This window comes from Mesoplodon mirus, assembly GCF_964341445.2.
Source record: "Mesoplodon mirus genome assembly, chromosome: 3".
NCBI lineage: Eukaryota > Metazoa > Chordata > Mammalia > Artiodactyla > Ziphiidae > Mesoplodon > Mesoplodon mirus.
The window spans coordinates 38,533,771-38,549,295 of NC_138978.1; positions in this window are offsets into that span (position 1 = coordinate 38,533,771).

The following is a 15,525-nucleotide window of genomic DNA, read 5'->3' on the forward strand; positions in this document are numbered from 1 at the left end:
TCAATCCAGAAAGAAGATATAACCATTATAAAAATTTATGCACCCAATATAGGAGCACCTCAATACCTAAGGCAAATGTTAACAGCCATAAAAGGGGAAATCGACAGTAACACAATCATAGTAGGGGACTTTAACACCCCACTTTCACCAATGGACAGATCATTCAAAATGAAAATAAAAAACACAAGTTTTAAATGACACATTAGACAAGGTGGACTTAATTGATATTTATAGCACATTCCATCCAAAAGCAACAGAATACACTTTCTTCTCAAGTGCTCATGGAACATTCTCCAGGATAGATCACTTCTTGAGTCACAAATCAAGCCTTGGTAAATTTAAGAATATTGAAATGGTATCAAGTGTCTTTTCCAACCAGAACACTATGAGGCTAGATATCAATTACAGGAAAAAAAAACTACAAAATACAACGCATGGAAGCTAAACAATACGCTGCTAAATAACCAAGAATTCAAAGAGGAAATAAAAAAATACCTAGAAACAAGTGACAATGAAAACACGACGACCCAAATTTTATGGGATGCAACAAAAGCAGTTCTAAGAGGGAAGTTTATAGCAATGCAATCCTACCTCAACAAGCAAGAAAAATCTCAAACAACCTAACCTTACACTTAAAGGAATTAGAGAAAGAAGAACAATAAAAAAAAAACCCCTAAGTTAGCAGAAGGAAATAAATCATAAAGATCAGATCAGAAATAAATGAAAAAGAAATGAAGGAAACAATAGCAAAGGTCAATAAAACTAAAAGCTTGTTCTTTGAGAAGATAAACAAAATTGATAAATCATTAGCCAGAGTCATCAAGAAAAAGGAGTAGACTCAAGTCAACAGAATTAGAAATGAAAAATGAGAAGTAACAACTGACCCTCCAGAAATACAAGGGATCATGAATGACTATAAGCAACTATATGCCAATAAAATGGACAACCTGGAAGAAATGTAGAAATTCTTAGAAAGCACAACTTCCAAGATTAAACCAGGAAGAAATCGAAAATATAAACAGACTAATCACAAGCACAGAAATTGAAGCTGTGATTTAAATTCTTCCAACAAATAAGCCCAGGACCAGATGGCTTCACAGGTGAATTCTATCAAACGTTTACAGAAGAGCTAACACCTATCATTCTCAAACTCTTCCAAAATATACCAGAGGGAGGAACACTCCCAAACTCATTCTACGAGGCCACCATCACCCTGATACCAAAACCAGACAAAGATGTCACCAAAAAAGAAAACTACAGCCAATATCACTGATAATCATAGATGCAGAAATCCTGAACAAAATACTAGCAAACAGAATCCAAGAGCACATTAAAAGGGTCATACAATATGATTGAGTGGGGTTTATCCCAGGAATGCAAGGATTTTTCAATATACACAAATCAATCAACATGATAAACCATATTAACAAACTGAAGGATAAAAACCATATGATAATCTCAATAGATGCAGAAGAAGCTTTTGACAAAATTCAACACCCATTTATAATAAAAACTCTCCAAAAAGTAGGCATAGAGGGAACCTCCTTCGACGTCATAAAGGCCATATATGACAAACTCACAGCCAACATCGTTCTCAGTGGTGAAAACTGAAACCATTTCCTCTGCGATCAGTAACAGGACAAGGTTGCCCACTCTCACCACTATTATTCAACATAGTTTTCGAAGTTTTAGCTATGGCAATCAGAGAAGAAAAAGACATAAAAGGAATCCAAATTGGAAAAGAAGTAAAACTGTCACTGTTTGCAGATCAAATGATACTATACATAGGGAATCCTAAAAATGCTACCAGAAAACTTCTAGAGCTAATCAGTGAATTTGGTAAAGTAGCAGGATAAAAAATTAATGCACAGAAATCTCGTGCATTCCTATATACTAATGATGAAAAATCTGAAAGATAAATTAAGGAAACACTCCCATTTACCATTGCAACAAAAACAATAAAATACCTAGGAATAAACCTACCTAAGGAGACAAAAGACCTGTATGCAGAAAACTATAAGACACTGATGAAAGAAATTAAAGACAATACAAACAGTTGGAGAGATATACCATGTTCTTGGATTGGAAGAATCAGCATTGTGAAAATGACTATACTACCCAAAGCAATCTACAGATTCAATGCAATCCCTATCAAATTACCAATGGCATTTTTCACAGAACTAGAACAAAAAATTTCACAATTTGTAAGGAAACTCAAAAGACCCCGAATAGCCAAAGCAACCTTGAAAAAGAAAAACAGAGCTGGAAGAAACAGGCTCCCTGACTTCAGACTATACTACAAAGCTACAGTAATCAAGACAACATACTGCAAAAAAAAAAAAAAAAAAAGACAACATGGTACTGGCAGAAAAACAGTAATATAGATCAATGGAACAGGATAGAAAGCCCAGAGATAAACACACGCACCTATGGTCAACTAATCTATGACAAAGGAAGCAAGGATATACAATGGAGAAAAGACAGTCTCTTCAATAAGTGGTGCTGGGAAAACTGGACAGCTACATGTAAAAGAATGAAATTAGAACACTCCCTAACACCATACACAAAAGTAAACTCAAGATGGATTAAAGACCTAAATGTAAGACCAGACACTATAAAACTCTTAGAGGAAAACATAGGAAGAACACTCTTTGACATAAGTCACAGCAAGATCTTTTTTGACCCAGCTCCTAAAGAAATGGAAATAAAAACAAAAATAAACAAATGGGACCTAATGAAACTTAAAAGCTTTTGCACAGCAAAGGAAAACATAAACAAGACTAAAAGACAGCTCTCAGAATGGGAGAAAATATTTGCAAATGAATCAACAGAGAAAGAACTAATCTCCAAAATATATAAACAGCTGATGCAACTCAATATTAAAAAAACAAACAACCGAATCAAAATATGGTCAGAAGACCTAAGTAGACATTTCTCCAAAGAAGACATACAGATGGCCAAGAAGCACTTGAAAAGCTGCTCAACATCCATCACTAATTCTTAGAGAAATGCAAGTCAGAACTACAATGAGGTATCACCTCACGCCAGTCAGAATGGCCATCATCAAAAAATCTACAAACAGTAAATCCTGGAGAGGGTGTGGAGATAAGGGAAAACTCTTGCACTGTTGGTGGGAAGGTAAATTGATACAGCCACTATGGAGAACAGTATGGAGGTTCCTTAAAAATCTAAAAATAGAATTACCATATGACCTAGCAGTCCCACTACTGGGCATATACCCAGAGAAAACCATAATTCAAAAAGACACATGCTGGGCCTCCCTGGTGGCGCAGTGGTTGAGAGTCCGCCTGCCGATGCAGGGGATATGGGTTCGTGCCCCGGTCTGGGAGGATCCCATATGCCGCGGAGCGGCTGGGCCCGTGAGCCATGGCCGCTGGGCCTGCGCATCCGGAGCCTGTGCTCCGCAACGGGGGAGGCCACAACAGTGAGAGGCCCGCATACCGCAAAAGAAGGGAAGGGAAAAAAAAAAAAAAAGACACATGCTCCCCAATGTTCATTGCAGCACTGTTTACAATAGCCAGGTCATGGAAGCAACCTAAATGCCCATCGACAGATGAATAAGTAAAGAAGATGTGGTACATATATACAATGTAATATTACTCAGCCATAAAAAGATACAAAATTGGGTCATTTGTAAGTTCGTGAATGGACCTAGAGACTGTCATACAGAGTTAAGTAAGTCAGAAAAAGAAAAATATCATATATTAATGCATATATGAGGAATCTAGAAAAATGGTACAGATGAACCAGTTTGCAAGGCAGAAATAGAGACACAGATGTAGAGAACAGACATATGTACACCAAGCGGGGAAGTGGGGGGCGTGGTGGTCGGATGAATTGGGAGATTTGGATTGACATATATACACTAATATGTATAAAGTAGATAACTAATAAAAACATGAAAAAAAGAAACACATCCCATTTACAATAGCATCGCATAGAATAAATACATAAAAATACATAGGAAAAAACTTAACCAAGGAAATGAAAGATCTGTGGACTGAAAAGTATAACATTGATGAAGATCCAAATAAATGGAAAGATATCCCATGTTCATTGATTGGAAAAATTAATATTTTAAAATGTTCATACTACCTAAAGTGATCTACAGACTCAATGAAATCTTTTATCAGAATTCCAAGGGCGTTTTTCACAGAAAATAGAAAAAACAATCCATAAATTGTTGGAACCATAAAAGTCCTCAAATAACTAAAGCAATCTTAAACAATAACAACAAAACTGGAGACGTCACACTTCCTGGTTTCAAACTATATTTTAAAGCTCTAGTAGTCAAAACAGTATGGTATTGGCATTAGAAAAAGAGATGCACAAGCCAATGACTAGTACAGAGAACCCATAAATAAACCTGCATGCATATGATCAACTAATCTTCCACAAAGTCACCATGGATACACAACAGGGAAAGTGTAGTCTCTTCAATAAATGGTGTTGGGAAAACCAGATATTCACATAAAAAAGAATGAAATTGGACCATTATCTTATACACCATACACAAAAATCAACTCAAAATGGATTAAAGACTTAAATATAAAACATGGAATTCTAAAACTTCTAGGAAAAAAAGCATAGGGGAAAAGCTCTTTGATATTGGTTTTGGCAATGATTTTTTGGATATGACATGAAAAGCAAAGGCAACGAAAGCAAAAATCAACAAGTAAGATGACATCAAACTAAAAGCAAAGAAAACAACAAGATGAAAGGACAACCTACAGATTGGAGAAATATTGAAAAGCCCGTAATTGACAAGGCATTAATATGCAGAGTATATAAAAAACTCAGACAACTCAATAGAAATAAATAACCAAATCAAAAAATGTTTAACAACTCTGAATAAACATTTTTGCAAAGAAGATATACAAATAGCCAAGAGGTATACAGAAAGTTGCTTAACATCACTAATCATCAGGGAAATTCAAATCAAAACCATGAGATATCACCTGATACCTCTTATGATGGCTATAATCAAGAAGTCAAAAGATAACAAGTGTTGATGGGGTTGTGGAGAAAAAGGAACCCTTATATACTGTTGGTAGGAATGTAAATTGATACAACAATTATGGGAAAACATATGGAGGTTCCTCAAGAATTAAAAATAGAACTATTATCTGATTCAGCAATTCTACTTTTGGAGATATATAGATAGATAGATAGTTATCTATCTATCTATATATCTCCAAAGGATATAAAATCATTATCTCAAGGAGATATCTGCACTCTAATGTTCATTGCAGCATTATTCACAATAGCTAAGATAATGGAAACAAACTAGGTGTTCAACAACAGATGAATGGATAAAGAAGATGTGAGATATATATAATATAAATATTATGTATACATATAATGGAATATTGTTTAGCCTTAAAAAAAAGAAAATCCTTCCATTTGCAACAATATGGATAAACCTGGAGGATATTATGCTAAGTGAAAAAGGCCAGACACAGTAAGACAAACACTGCATGATCTCACTTATATGCGGAATCTAAGAAAGTTGAACTCAAAAAGAGTAGAATTGTGGTTACCTGGGGCTGGGAATGAGAGAGGTGCAGAATGGGGTAAATATTGGTCAAATGGCACAAACTTTCAGTTATAAGATGAATAAGTTCTGAAGATCTAATGTACAGCATGGTGATCATGATTAGTAATTCTGTATTGTATGCTTAAATTTTGCTAAAAGAGTAAATTTTAAGTGTTCTCACCACACACAGAAAAAGGTAGCTATGTGAGATGATGGATATGTTAATTAGCTTGATTGTGATAATCATTTCACAATGCACGCATGTATCAAAATATCACATCATATACTTTAAATATATACAATTTTTATTTGTCAATCATACTTCATAAGGCTGAGAGAAAAAAGTATTAACTTTCAGTAAATTATTTTTCTGCAACTACTCAGGTGGTCATACTTTTTTTCTTCTTCATTTTCTTTAATCTGTTTTTCAATTGATTTATTTAATTTACCTAAATTTTTGAAATTCTTAGAATAAAATTATTAACAATATATCTTGATTGTGCATTGTGATGTCTGCAGATTTGAGGTATATCCTCTTTTCTAGTCCTGATATTAATAATTTGTATTTTTTCCTCTTTTTCTTTGTCATTCTTACTAAGGGTTTAATAGTAATTTCAATGAAAAAGAAAAAAATCAATTAAATGAATACTGACAAAGTGAAATAATTTTTAAATGTATAAATTAATAAAATAGAAAAAGACTATTAATAAACACTTTTTTGGAAATGATGACTATATACAAATATATAAACAATAGGCAACTTATAATACAAAAGACAGATAGTAAGGGTATTTTTTTTAATTTTGAGAAAGTACTATATAAAATTTCATATCAGTAAATTGAAAATATAGATTCAATGAGTAGTTTTTTAGAACAATTTAACTGACCAGATCATCTCAAGAAGAAGTAAAATCTCTGAGTAGACCAAGAAAACAAGTTATTATGTTAGTCAAGTATCTATCCTTTTTTAAAAAGTCTTGGGGCCCAGATGTTTTGTGAATGAATCTTACTAACCCTTTTACAGAATAGATTCTTCCCATGTTACACAAACTGTCCCAGAGTATAAGGAAAGGTGGCTGCTTCCTAGGTTACAGGACTGGTACTATAATTGGGCAAAGATAGAAAGATAATACAAAATGTGAAAGTTAAATGCCAATCCTTCCCTTGCAAATAATAGATATAAATATCCTTAATAATATAGTAAGTGAAATGTAGCAGTATATTAAAATAATAGTACATCATAACCAACTAGGGTTTACCCATTAAATGCAAAAAGGATTCCAAATTAGAAAATATATTAAGGCAATGTCCTATGTTAATAGATTTAAGAAATAAAACTACATACAAAATGAACAAAGAAAACAAAGATAAAACACCTTCCAATTGTTATCAACATAATGGAAAAAAGAATAACATTTGTAATTGCTACAAAATTATAATTTTTTTTAAAAAATCAGCTTATTAATAAACATTTAGGATCTATATGAAGAATGTTATAAAATTTTACTAATAAATACAGAATATATATGAATGGGAAACCTCAATATTGTAAATATGTCACTTCTGCAATTTATTAACTCAAAACCCAATCCAAGTCCCAAAAAATGTATTTAGGAAACTTGATTAGCTGATTCTAAAGTTCATTTTGAAGAGAAAATGCATAAAAATAGCCTAAAGAAAAAAAGATTAAAGAAAACTTGTCATGCCAGATAGAAAAACATACTGATAGACAGATCAATAAAAGAGTAGAATTCAAAATAGAGTCATAATTACCTGGAGCATTAGAATATAGTAATGATGGAATTTTAAGTCAGTTGGGTAAAGAATATACTATTCAATAAATATTATTAGTACAACTGGCTCTCAATCTGGAAAAAATATTAGATCTCTATCTCACCCCATAACAAAAATAAATTCTTGATAAATTAAAGAGCTAAAAGGATACCTGAAAAATGTAAAATATTTTTTATAGTTTTAAGATGTAGATTACATTCCTAAGTATAGATAAGATCACGTACAAACAGTACACACAGCCATAAGGAAAATGACATTGATTTGATAGCAACAACATAATAAATACCAAAAAACTCAAGAGAAAAATGATAAAATGGGAGAAAATACTTGCAATATATATGATACAGAAAGGAGATATATATGAATAATATATAAAAGTATATACAGTATACATAATATAAAAAGAATATATATTCAGAATATATACATTTAAAAACAAAACCAATGGAAAAGATGGATCAATTATATGATAGGTAATTCATAAAAAATAAAAATTAATATGGTCAATAATCAGTTTTAAATGTCCATCTCATTAGTATTATAATAGTGAGTGACATTCAGATTAAACAAGGTGTCAATTCACCACTCACCAAGTTGGTAAAAAAATTTTTCAGTAATCGTTAAGGAAGACAAGGGTGCCCCTCTTACCACTCCTATTGAACACAGTACTGGAAGTCCTAGCCAGAGCAATCAGGCAAGAAAAAAGAAATAAAAGACATCGGAATGGAAAAGAAAGAAGTAAAACTGTATATATTTGTAGATGACATAATTTTATACATAGAAAATCCTAAAAATTCCATTAAAAAAACTGTTAGATCTAATCAGGGAATTCAGTAAAGCTGCAGGATACAAATTAACATACAAAGATCAGTAACATTTCTTTACACTAACAACTAATATTCTGGAAAAGAAATTATTCCATTTACAACAGCATCAAAAAGAATAAAATACTTAGGAGTAAATTTAATGAAGGAGATGAAAGATCTCTACTCTGAAAACCACAAGACATTGATGAAAGAAGTTGAAGAAGACACAAATAAATGAAAAATATCCTGAATTCATGGATTGGAAAAATTAATATTCTTAAAATGTCAATACTACCAAAAGGTACCTATAGATTTTTTTTTTTTTTTTGCGGTATGCGGGCCTCTCACTGTTGTGGCCTCTCCCGCTGCAGAGCACAGGCTCTGGATGCACAGGCTCAGCGGCCATGGCTCACGGGCCCAGCTGCTCCGTGGCACGTGGGGTCCTCCTGGACCGGGGCACGAACCCACATCCCCTGCATTGGCAGGCAGACTCTCAACCACTGCGTCACCAGGGAAGCCCACCTATAGATATAATGCAATCTCTATCAAGATTCCAATGGCATTTTTTTACAGAAGTAGGAAAAAATCCTAAAATTTATATGGAACTACAAAAGATCCAAATACCCAAAGCAATCCTGAGGACAAAGAATGGAGCATCACACTTCCTGATTTTAAGTTATATTAAAAAGCTATAGTAATCAAAACAGCATGTTACTGGCATAAAAGCAGACTCATAGACCAATGGAATGGCATTGAGAACCCAGAAATAAACTCATGCATATACAGTCATCTAATATTTGACAAGGGAGCCAAAAATACTCAATGGAGAAAAGACAATCTCTTTAATAAAAAGTGCCTGTAGAAGAATGAAATTAGACTCCTATTTTACATAACCCACAAAAATTAACTCAAAATGGATTAAAGACTTAAGTGTAAGACCTGAAACCATAAAATCCTAGAAGAAAATATAGAAAAAAAATCTCCTTGACATGGGTCTTGGCATGGATTTTTTGGATATGACCTAAAGCACAAGCAAAAATATCAAGAGTAAAAAGTGGGACTACATCAAAATAAAAATCTTCTCCAACAAAGGAAACCATCAACAAAATGTAAAGGTAACCTACAGAATGGGAGAAAATATTTGCAAATCACATATATGATTAGGGGGTAATATTCAAAATATATAAAGAACTCATACAACTCAATAGCAAAAAAAGAAAAAAAACCAATCTGATTTTAAAATGGGCAGAGGAACCAAATAGACATTTTTCTAAAGAAAACATACAAATGGCCAACAGGTACATATATAGGAACTCAATATTACTAATCATCAGGAAAACACAAATCAAAACCACAGTGAGATATCACCTCACAACTGTTAGAATGGTTTTTCTTCAAAAAGACAAGCAATAGGGACTTCCCTGGTGGTCCAGTGGTTAAGACTCAGTGCTGCCAATGCAGGGAACCTGGTTTTGATCCTTGGTCAGGGAACTAGATCTCACGTGCATACTGCAACTAAGAGTTCACATGCCACAATTAAGAGTCCAAATGCCGCAACAAAGATCCCGCAAGTGGCAATGAAGATCCCACGTGCTGCAACTAAGACCCGGCACAGCCGAATAAATAAATAAATATTAAAAAAACAAACAAATAAACAAACACAAGCAATAAGAAGTGTTGATAAGGATGTGGATAAAAGGGATCCCTGGTGCACTGTTGGTGGGAATGTAAATTGGTGCAGCCACTATGGAGAACAGTACCGAGGGTTCTCAAAAAATTTAAAAATAGAACTACCATATGATCCAGGAATCTCATTTCTGTGTATATATCCAAAGGAATTAAAAACAAGATATCAAAAGATATCTGTACTGCCATATTCACTGCAGCATTATTCACAATAGCCAAGATATAGAAACAACATAAATGTCCATCGACACTTGAATGGATAAAGAGGGTGTGCTGTACATACATACATACATACATATATAATATATATAATTATATATATATTATATATATTATATATATATATAATTCAGCCATGAAGAAAAAGGAAACCTTGCCATTTGCAACAATATAGATGGACCTTGAGGGCATAATGTTAAGTGAAATAAGACAAATACTGCATAGTATCACATATATGTTTCATTAAAAAAAAATCAAACTCATAGAAACAAGAGCAGAAAAGTTGTTGCCAGAAGCTGGGGGTGGGGGGAAATAGGGAGAGGTTGGTAAAAGGGTAATACAAACTTTCAGCTATAAGATGAATAAAGTCTGAGGATCTAATATAAATCATGATGACTATAGTTCTTTTTTCATGATGACTATAGTTGATAGCACAGTATATTATATAACTGAAATTTGCTAAGGGAGTAGAACTTAAATGTTTTCACACACACACAAAATAGATAAATATGTGAGGTAACAGATGGAGGAATCCCTTCACAATGTGTAAGTATATCCAATCACCATGATATACACTTTAAATATCTTACAATTTTACATGTCAATTAAACCTCAATAAAGCTGAAATAAATTAAGTATATATATACTTTTTGACCTAGCAGTAAAAATAGTGTCGTTTATATCATTATTATGTTATCAGTATGTCTCTCCACCTTAAAAAAAAGAACAAAATTATATTTCTATATGTTCATGTATATGTAATGTTAAAGCATATTTTTTTAAAACCTGGACGCAGACTTAACCTCTGATGTGGAGACTAGTAAAGATCAAAGGGGACTCTTACTCACCTGTATTGTTTGAATGTTTACAATGAGTGTATTAATGTTTACTGGTATAATTAGAGACAAATTAAAAGAAATTACAAATAACAGCAATGAAAACACTGCAGTGGTGTCTGATGTAACCAGGCTATCACTGTCACCTTTAAAGGCTCCTAATAGCTCTGATCTTCAGTACCTGACTTGCATGGCAAGGTTATCTCAAGGTGGAGAAAACTTCTCAGGAAGCATATGATACCTGAATTTAGGGGCCTGCCTTAGATTTGTGATATGGCTTCCCAAGCAAAATCAAAGGCCTCAGACTTTGAGAATTCCCCACAAGCTCTGCATTAGCTTGACACTTCCCAGGAGGATGCAAGTTTTGTCAGTTACACAGAAAGCTACACTCTTCTAATCCCAATTAAGCTAGAAGTAATGTCTTGATCACTCTTTCTCTTTCCCCTCCTGCTATGAGTCTCTAAGTAGTCTATTCCCCAGTTACTGGGAGCCACTCCTGGGTCCCTCTGCCCCAGAAGTGCTCCTTCCTGGCTGTGGCTTAATTAAGCCACAGCTGAGTTGCTCTGAAGTGACAAGTCCTGGGAGGCTTGTTAAATTCAGTGCTTAAGAATATGGGAGAAACATCATTAAGAACTTCAGCTTATTATACACCTGGGCCAACAGCAGCAGCTAAGCAGGAAAAGCAGAAATGATTGTGTCCCTCAGAGGCATCTCAAGAAACTTCTTTTAACTTTTACCTAAATTTATCCCAAGTGTGTACCCTAGCTACTAAGCACATACCCAAGGCACCTTAACTTTCACCACTACCATCACCCTGTTACTTTCATCACACATTACATCATCATTATAACCTCATCACCCCATTAGAATTCTCATCATCATTTTCACCTATCACCCCAAAACATCATTCTTTACTTATTGCATTATCATTCTCAATATTATTACTAACTCATCATCTCACCATCTTAATCATCATCAGTATTACATCATTCCCACTGTCACTCAAACACCATCATTCAGCTTCACTATTTCATCACCATCACTGTAATATATATCTGCAAATCATGAGAAGAGAGCAGTATCCTCAAAATTCAGAGAAAAAGTCTTTATTTGAAAAACAGATAAGAAAAATATTTTTAAATAGCTGTTTTGTGATTTCAACCAGGTACAAAAGAACAAAGCAGGCCATGATGAGAAGTAATAAACTGAGATAAGAAGAACGCATTAAGTACAGTAAGACATAATTTGACACAGAAGACAAAAGACAAACCTGAACTGAAGATAATAAATGGGACCATTGATCTTGCATAGAATTTTAAATATTCCCAGAATGCAGGGGAAAAGAAAGACAATTATGACAATTACAGAATAAAGGGTGAGTTGTGTCAGGGAGGCAGAAATTCTCTTCTACTCTTCTAGTCTCTTTTGGTCTAAGAATTAAATTGACATGAGACAGATTAACAGGAGAAAATCACACAAAAGTTTAATAACATGTATGCATAGGAGAGACCCTATGGAAACATGTATACATGGAGAGACCCTATGTATACATAGGAGAGACCCTATACATAGGAGAGAGACCCTATACATAGGAGAGACCCAGGAGAGACCCTATACATAGGAGAGACCCAGGAGAGACCCTATACATAGGAGACCCTATACATAGGAGAGACCCAGGAAAACTGAGTAACTCATCAAAATTCCTGAAACCCTCACCTTAAATACCTCACCTTAAATACCATCTTTAGCTCAGGGCAAAAGAGGATACTGGGGCTAGTGGTTTGGGCCTTCAAAAGGGAGGAAGGCAATTCACAGGGAGATGAAAAAGCAAATGTTTGGTGAACAAATGTTCACTGGGCCATTTAAAAAAAATCACAGACACAGAGTGAGCTCTGATCTCTCAGAGTTTCCCCTACCACACCTAGTCCATATTCATTGCAGATGTCTCTGGTGATAGCTTTATTCCAGTAATAGGCCCTCTGCCTAATTTCTTCAGGCAGTTATGGGGAAGCTCTAAGTTTCTTCCTGAGCCTTTTGGGCCTTGATTGTTTTCAGCTTGAAATAATCCATGTGCCATAGAGGCATTTGGGGGTGGCAAATTTTGTTCCCCTTCAGTTCCATAGATCCAACTTACAAGTATTAAAGAATTTCTAAAGAAGACAACAGTAAATGGATCAGAAGCATTATCCAAAGGTATACTATAAGGAAACTTTCTGAGTCTCAAAAGAAATACTATGAAGATCAAAATATTCCACTGTATTCCAGGGAAAATTAATGAAAGAAAGACTTCTTTAATTTAATATATACTAAAACTGAACCATAGGCAGTGCCTACAATCCAGTAATTCCACTTCTAAGTATATATCCAACAAAATGTTTATATGTGTGCACCAAGAGACATCTACTAAAATGTTCATACAGCATTATTTGTTATAGTTTGTATTGAAAAATCCAATGTTCATCAGTATTAAAATGAATAGATAAATTGCAGTATAATCACAAAAGGGAGCACCACACAGAAATAAAAAGTAATGAAACCATAGCTATCTACATGCAACAGCAATGATGAATTTCACAAACATAATGTTGACCAAAAGAAGCCAGACACAAAGCATGCATACCATATGATTCCATTTATAGAAAGTGAAAAAACAGCCAAAGTAATCTATAGTGTTAGAAGTCAGGACAGTAGTTACCTTTGAGGAGAAAGAAGACAGTGTTTGGAAAGGGGCATGAGAGAGGCTTCTGGGGTGCTGTCAATATCTATTTTTTGGCTTGTGTGATGGTGACAAATGATTTATCACTTTGTGATAAATCAGTGTGAGCTATACATTTTGGAGAAGAACACTTTTCTACGTCTACGTGTGATATTTCACAAGAAAAAGGTTTTGGTTTATATTGTTTTTTAAATGTGAGTGCTTATCAAGAATTCCTAACTTAGAAATCTGAGTTCTGACAATTTATGGTGCCAGGAGGGAAATGCAAGGATCTCTCATAACCCAGAAGCTCTCCACTTTTACTTTCCTCCCCATCTGCCAGCTGTATAGAGGGGATCATATGGCTTTTCTCTTTTATGTGTTAATATGGAGATGTTCAAAATATGGTGAGTATTTCCAAATATTGAACCAACTTTGCATCTCTGAAAAATCTCATTTGGTCATGATGTATTATTCTTTTTATATGTTACTGGATATTATTTTCTAATACTTGGTTAAGAATTTTTGCATCTATATTCATAAGGTATATTTATCCTTAGCTGTCCTTTTTGTAATAACTTGTCTGGTTTTAGTATCAATGTAATGCTCACCTCATAAAATGAGTTGGGAATTGTTCCCTCAACCTGTTTTCTGAGAGAGTGTGTGTAGTATTGGTATTTTCTTCAATTTGTGTTTGACAGATTAATCAGAAAAACCATCTGGCCCTGGAAGGTATATTGCAGGAAGCTTTTCAACTACAAATTCAATTTTTAAAATACATATAAATTTATGCATATTCTCTCTCTCTCTCTTTCTCTCTCTCTTTTCTGTTCTGGAAATTTATATCTTCACAAAAGTTATCCATTTCATCTAAGTTGTCAAATTTATTGGCAAAATTCTTTATGATATTTCCTTTCTCTCAATTAATGTCTGTAGGATGTGTAGTGATGTCCCACTTTTATTCATTATATAGATCATTTGTGTCTTCTTTTTTTCTCTTGATTAGTTTATCTGTATTGTTGAATTTTCTACAAACTAGCTTTTGATTTTATTGGTTTTATCTATTGAGTACTTGTTTTCCATATTATTCAATTCCACTCTTTATTATTTCTTTAATTCTACTTATTTTTTATTCAAATTTGCTCTTCTTTTACCACCTTCCAAGGTATAAGCCTAATCCATCAATATTGTACTTTGGTTCTTTCCTGGTACCAGCAATTAAAGCTATAAATTCCCCTCTAAGCACTGGTTTATATATATTCTAAAAGTCTTAATGTTGTGTATTCATTTTTTATCAGTTCAAAATATTTTCTAATTTATCATGATTTTCTTTGATTCAAGACATTTAGGAATGTGTTGTGTAATTTACAAGTAATTTGAATCTTCTAACTGTCTTTTGGTAATTGACCTCTAAATTAAATTTGTTGTGGTCAGAGTATATATTTGTATGATTCATTCCTTTTAAATTTACTGAAACTTGTTTTCTGGCATAACATATGGTCTATATTGGTTAGTAGTCTACATGCAATTTAAAAGAATGCATAGCCTGATAACGATGGGTCAATGTGCTCTAATTGTCAATTAGTTCAAATGATTGGTAATGTTTTCAAGTCTTCTATATACTCACAGATTTTCTGTTTACTTGCTTTATCAATTACTAAGATAGAAACGTTGGCAGTTCTGTAGTTTTTGCTTTATGTGGTTTTTTTTGTGTTTTGTTTTTGTTTTTTTTGTTTTTGGCTGCCTTGGGTCTTCGTTGCCACATGCAGGCTTTCTCTAGTTGAGGCGAGCAGGGACTATTCTTCATTGCGGTGCACAGACTTCTCATTGTGGTGGTTTCTCTTGAGGAGCATGGACTCTAGACACGTGGGCTTCAGTAGTTGTGGCACGTGGGCTCAGTAGTTGTGGCTTGCAGGCTCTAGAGCACAGGCT